The following is a 6,820-nucleotide window of genomic DNA, read 5'->3' as shown; positions in this document are numbered from 1 at the left end:
CTTCTAGAAATTTTTTGTGATTATTTCTTAATTTAATTTGTTTAATTTATTTAGTAAGTATATAGAAAAGAAGAGCACATAAAAATGGTATCAAAATGGTCCCACAAACGTGAGAAGAGCAACGACAGTCCGACTCCCTTTGAGCAAACATTTCTTCCGCCAGCGTTTCCAGTAAGACGTTAATTTTTTCGCCTGACCTAACCTCTCTCGGGACAACAATTGCACGTCTCCACGGACCATAATTACGCGAGAGTGATTAAAAGCCACGTGAAACAGAAGACTCCACCAGTTGCCCTTTATTCCTGCGCGCGGCTGTTTACACACGGACGCTCCTGGAATATCAAAGTCGAGGAGGAGTCAGCTGAAGAGACAATCCATCACGGCTGCCAAGACGACCGATCCAAAAAGGAAAGACCAGCAGCCATGACCTCGTCTATCAGACCATTTCCTCCTTCGAGCGACTACTACTACTACTACTGCTACCACCTCCAAAGGGAACGAAACTAGCCAGCACAGTTCTGAAAAGAGCCACCTGGCAGATTGTAAACTATAGACCGAGTGTGGCAACGTTCGAAAGGGGGGTAGAAGTAGGTAGAAAAAGGGAGCAAAAGAGAGAAGAAGAAAAAAAAACAACAATTTCATTGACCGTAAAAGTGACGACTCTGGCAACGAGACGACGTCGAGATTTTACGAGCCGGAGAAGAGTCTCGACACAAAAACGGTAACCAGCGCACACCAGTCTTGGACGTTTTTTTTCCCAAGGAGTGTCGGAGGATGGTACAGTGTTACCAACACACACGGTAAAAGTGGTGTGGTTATCACGTCTCTGCGGTAAAGCGAACGATAAATCACCTTTTCCTTCTTAATTACTCGCTTCACGCGGAGTAGTCCTTGCTAATTATTCCGCGGTCGTTTTTCACCCTTTTTTTTCCTCCTCTCTTCTTTCTTTCTTTCTTGTTTTCTTTCGTTCGTTCTCTTCAACGACGCCTCTCTCCTCGTGCATAATGTCGAGGAAACGTGAGTTCCATTCTAGTGGTAACAGTATGTTTGTATATAGTAACCGTTTGAGCGTGTGTACATTTTATTGGCTACTTGGTAATTTCCAGGTTCGACGAGCAAGTAGAAAGACGGTAATTCACAGGGATATAAATTTAAGTAACACCGTTATTATCCTGTCAGGTGGATATTAAACGGGATTTAATAAGATTGAATAATTTATTAGTAATGTTTGGTATACTATAGATAAAGTGGAATTACGGATTGTTTGATAAATATGTAGGCGATAAGGTTATCTTAAGGGATTGATGATAAAACTGAGGGTGCGAATATTTGAATGCACCGGATACTGAAACGCACCGAGTATTCGAAAGCTCCGAATATCGGAAGCCTTGAATATTCTAATGTACCGAATATGGAAAGCATCGAATATTTAAATGCGGCGAATACTGGAATGCACCGAAAATCGAAAGCCCCAAATATTCGAAAGCACCGAATATCGCAAGCCCTGAATATTTGAATGCACCGAATATCGAAAGCTTCAAATATTCGAAAGCACCGAATATTGAAAGCCCCGAATACTGAAGTGCACCGAATACTGAAAGCCCCGAATACTGAAAGCTCCGAATATAGAATTCACCGAATATCGAAAACTCCGAACATAGAAAGCTTCAAATATTCGAAAGCACCGAATATTGAAAGGCCCGAATACTGAAATGCACCGAATATCGAAAGCTCCAAATATCGAAAGCTCCGAATGCCGAAAGCCCCGAATATCGTAAGCTTCGAATATCGAATTCACCGAAAATTTGAATCCACCGAATATTCGAAAGCTCCGAATACTGAAAGCTCCGAATATTCAATCGAAAGCTCCGAATGCCGAAAGCTCAGAATATCGTAAGCTTCGAATATCGAATTCACCGAAAATTTGAATGCACCGAATATTCGAAAGCTCCGAATATCGAATTCGCCGAAAATTTGAATGCACCGAACATTCGAAAGCTCCGAATACTGAAAGCTCCGAATATTCGAATGCACCGAATATTTACATGCACCGAATATTCGAATTTCCTTGCTTCCAAAAATTCCACAGTCTGCCAGGGCAGACAAGTGTGTGAAAAGCTCTGATAAAAGTGAGAATAAAGTGACTCTCTGTTCCTAGATAAGAAGAAATTACGAAATCACTTTATTTCGTGCACGCTGTGTAATAACAGATAGAGAGAAGAGAAGCTATACTAAAACGATGAAACGTTCCATCATTTTCTTTCCACAGCTATCGTCAACTATACTCTGAATAGAAAAAAAACGCGTTCGTCACGCGATGCACCTAAATTAATACAAAGTTTCCCTCGTCGTGAAATTACTCCTTCGACCATCCGGTCGTTTCCTTTTTTTACCCAAAGCTATGCGTGTCCCGAGATTCAAAAGTGAGTTGAGAAACGAGCAGCGTGGAAGTAAAAAACATATAGTATATCGCTCGACGAGTGTTCCATCCTGTCTACATGTCAATCTGAAAAGACAGGCCGAAGACGTTCTAACAACGAGCAAGAAGACAGGCTCGTTAGTTGATTTTCATTAACGAACAAATATCTGTCTACGATCTATGGATCTCGGGCTGAAAACAAAGCTTCATTCACGCTTATTCCCTCGAATCTCTACGCGTCACGTTGTTAACCCTATCTGCTTCGATCTTCGGTGGAGGGAAAAAGAAAAGAAAGTAAAAGAAACACAGGAGATGCTGCGCAGCGGCCAGCCGCAGATAAAACCGTTTCCTCAATGAACTCATTGTTCGATGAAGAGAGGAAGAGAAATAAAAAAGAAGAGAGAATCCCCCCAGAGGCCGTTCACGGACGAAGCAAGGCTTCTCTCCTCCATTATCCTGATGGCGGTGGCCTGAAAATCGAACGATCCAAGCAATTTATATATTCTACGATCTACTGATTTTCATGCATCGCGATCGACGAGAGATTACGTCTGGAGCACTTGCTCGATACATTTTGCTTGGAATTTGAAGGATGTAGGGGAACTTGGAAATTTATTTTAGAGCATTTATTGATAAGAATTTTTTAGAGGACTGACGGTTTCACTGTGTGGTGTGTTGTAGTTTATACATAATTATCAGTGCGTCCTCGTTCGAATACATCGAATACTGAAAGCACCGAATATCGAAAGCCCCGAATATTTGAAAGCACCGAATATTCGAAAGCACCGAATATCGAAAGCCCTGAAAATTCGAAAGTACCGAATATTCGAAAGCACCGAATATCGAAAGCACCGAATATCCAAAGCACCGAAAATTCAAAAGCACCGAATATCCAAAGCACCGAAAATTCGAAAGCACCGAATATTCGAAAGCACCGAATATCCAAAGCACCGAAAATTCGAAAGCACCGAATATTCGAAAGCTCCGGATATTCAAAGCATCGAATATCGAAAGCACCGAATATCGAAAACACCGAAAATTCGAAAGCTCCGGAAATTCAAAGCACCGAATATCGAAAGCACCGAACAGTGAAATGCATCGAATATCCAAAACACCGAATATTCGAAAGCTCCGAATATCGAAAGCTCCGGATATTCAAAGCACCGAATATCGAAAGCACCGAATATCCAAAGCACCGAATATTCGAAAGCTCCGGATATTCAAAGCACCGAATATCGAAAGCACCGAATATCCAAAGCACCGAAAATTCGAAAGCACCGAATATTCGAAAGCACCGAATATCCAAAGCACCGAAAATTCGAAAGTACCGAATATTCAAAAGCACCGAATATCCAAAGCACCGAAAATTCGAAAGCACCGAATATTCGAAAGCACCGAATATCGAAAGCTCCGGATATTCAAAGCACCGAATATCGAAAGCACAGAATATCCAAAGCACCGAAAATTCGAAAGCTCCGGAAATTCAAAGCACCGAATATCGAAAGCACCGAATATCAAAAGCACCGAAAATCCAAAGCACCGAAAATCCAAAGCACCGAAAATTCGAAAGCTCCGGATATCCAAAGCACCGAATATTCGAAAGCTCCGGATATTCAAAGCACCGAATATCGAAAGCACCGAATATCCAAAGCACCGAATACTTGAATGAGAGATTTGAGGCTTTCGAGTGTACGTCGCGTCCAATAAGATAAGTTTCTCAACATTTCACTCTTTATTTTAAAAAGAGCGAACATCTTGACGCACATAATTATGTTTGTCCTCGGACACCTGACGAAGCTACCTGCAATGCTTGCGAAACCTTGAAAAACTTCACCTACTCTAAACAGCTAAAAATTTGTACGTATCAATCACGAACACCTTTTTCAGCATGCAGAAATAATTATCGGCTAGAAACCACGATATATTTCTCCATTAACCGAAGACATAATTTGTCAGCAGTCAACTACCGTGTCTACACTGAGTTTCTCTCTTTCTCTCTCTGTCAGCAAAACGACCACTGGTATATCCTGTTGCTATTGAGTAACTAAGTATATAACAATAACCGAACACGAGGAGCATCTAGCAAAGCGCAACTGTACCATCGACCGCTATTATTCCCTACTTGTACGATGAGTGCGGTAAAAAAGTCCGACGATTACGATTCCGCTTAGAGGAAGCAGAAGGGAGACCGGTGGTACGAGATCGGTAGCCCATTACTGGCGCGGACGTATTCGTCGAAAGCGCACGATTGGCAGGTTAGAAGAACGCGGAAGAAGGTGAACAGCGACGCGACCCTAAGGGGCGAGGCAGGTGAAGATGAAAAAGTGGCATGAGTGGAAGGGGAGAGAGGAAACGAAGACGTGGAAGAACCGGAGAGATGTGAAGAAACGACGAAGAGGAGGAGGAGGAGGAGAAAGACTGTGAAGAGGTAGAAAAGACAGTGTGTAACCAGCGGGGAGTGCGCACGTGCGTGTGCATACGAGTACGCGTGAGAAAGACTGACGCTTGAAAACGCATCAGCGAGCGATCAGCGAGACGCGAGAGGATAGAGGGACAGAGAAGGGGAGAGGAGAGAAAGAGAAGGAGAATGGGAATGAGAGAAAATGAGATATGTAGAATGAGAGAGGGAGGGACAACGAAGGAAAGAGAAGGAAAAGGGAGGGAATGAGCGAAAATGAGAAAGACAGAGGGAGAGAAAGAAAAGAGAGGGAACAAGCGAAAATGAGATACGTAGAAAGAGAGAAGATGTTAGAGAACGAGAGAGGAAACGCAGGAAAGAGAGAAAACGAGCGAAAATGAAAGAAACACTGGGAGAAAACGAAGGAAAGAGAAAGAAACGAGAGAGAGAGAGAGAGGGAGACTAACACCGACGGAATGAAAAATGAAAAGGAATAGCATCGCTGGCGTCTTGCGGTGAACCGAGATTAATCTCCATGATCATCAGCCGGATCAGCGTTTGCGGGTTATTCGCTTTGCGTTCTCAGTTAAACCTGACCTCGTGTAGAACAGAGAGAAACGACCGATACACACGGTATATCGAGCAACATTTCCAAACATATCTCCGTGTTTCTCGAAAATTCCACGCTAAACTTCGACTCGTTGATAAATTGACCAAACTATTAGCCAAGGTGCTACTACCACGTCCGTAGAATAACATTTCCATCAGCGAGGTTGAAAGCTTCAGTCGTTAACTCTTTCTCGAGGAACAGAGACAGGGTATAAGTACAGATTCTCTCTATCTCTGTTTTCGTACGACTGTTAGGTCGCCTATAGTAATTTGCCAGGTGTAATTACCGGTTTATAGACTCGTTTCGCCGATAAGTATCATCTTTGATCAACGAATTGCTCTTTTCCTTCGTCCAACGATTTATCTACTTATTTATTTTCACAATTGTAGACAGACTTTTGCCAAGAGCCTCTGTCGCGAGAATTAACTACTCCGTTCCCCTAAAGTTTCCCCAAGTAGTTAAACAAGAGAGCTCCAGACAGGAAAGTTTTTCCCAGGATGAAAGAAAGTTGAGGGAAACGGCCGGTCTATAAAGCTTTCAGAAACTTCAAGTTTCCAAAGATGTACACAGATCGTAGCATTGTTGTGATTTCTTAAGGCACTGGATACAGTAATACAAGTACCTGGAGAAAGTAGATAATAAACGAGCCAAAAAGAGAAAAAAGGAAAACGAATCAGCTAAGACCAAAAATAGCCATTTTCCATTATTCTTCTTTTTACACAGAGTGCAGCAAGGTAAACGACTGGTGGACATTCAGCGATTGATTGAATAACGACGCGACCACGGTAAATATCCGTAGCATGTTCTCGCGCGTCGCCTTTTCTAGCCACTTTTCACCAACAAATTGCCGAGGATCACGTGAAAGCTTAAACGAGAGGATAACACGGCAGTTGGGGTTTCACAGAGCCGGGCGAAATACACGTTATACGGAGGCGTACGTACACGTAGAAAGTGAAGAAGAGGAGAACAAGTGGAAGGTAGAGGTTAGGTAGAATTGGAGAGAAGTTGGTGGTTCGCCGCGGGGTTGTAATGGCCCGACCAGCCTGTAATTTCTGTCTTGGTCGAGTTAACATTCGACTGGGAGAAAAGGCAACTCGCCACCCGTAACTTCACCGAGCCCCGAGTTGACTCATTCTGTACACGATTTAATGGATCCACGCGATCCATGTTCGAAAGATCCTAGATGTTGACCGGCGCTGACAGTGATCGGGAAATTGGCCACGATCCGTATGACGAGACAGGATGGAAATTCATGCTCCTTCCCTCCTCTAATTGCCTATCAAACGAGTATACTTTGACGAACGATGTTGGTACAAAGTAGTGATTTTAGTAACGAGTCGTGTGTACAACGGAGAGGTTTCACAGGGGGGAAGTTCGACGTCTTGAAGTGGAA

General features: G+C 43.0%; 1 protein-coding gene across 1 annotated transcript in view; it reads right to left on the bottom strand.

Annotated features, from left to right (window-relative positions):
* The window catches only part of LOC108579650, a 41,472-nt gene that overhangs the window by 1,732 nt on the left and 32,920 nt on the right, over positions 1 to 6,820 (bottom strand). The window lies entirely within an intron of this gene.

The sequence above is a fragment of the Habropoda laboriosa genome, unplaced genomic scaffold (assembly GCF_001263275.1).
Source record: "Habropoda laboriosa isolate 0110345459 unplaced genomic scaffold, ASM126327v1 scaffold33, whole genome shotgun sequence".
NCBI classification, from domain to species: Eukaryota; Metazoa; Arthropoda; class Insecta; order Hymenoptera; family Apidae; genus Habropoda; species Habropoda laboriosa.
The sequence above is the reverse complement of the archived record's forward strand: the minus strand, read 5'-3'. Positions and strand labels throughout refer to the sequence as shown.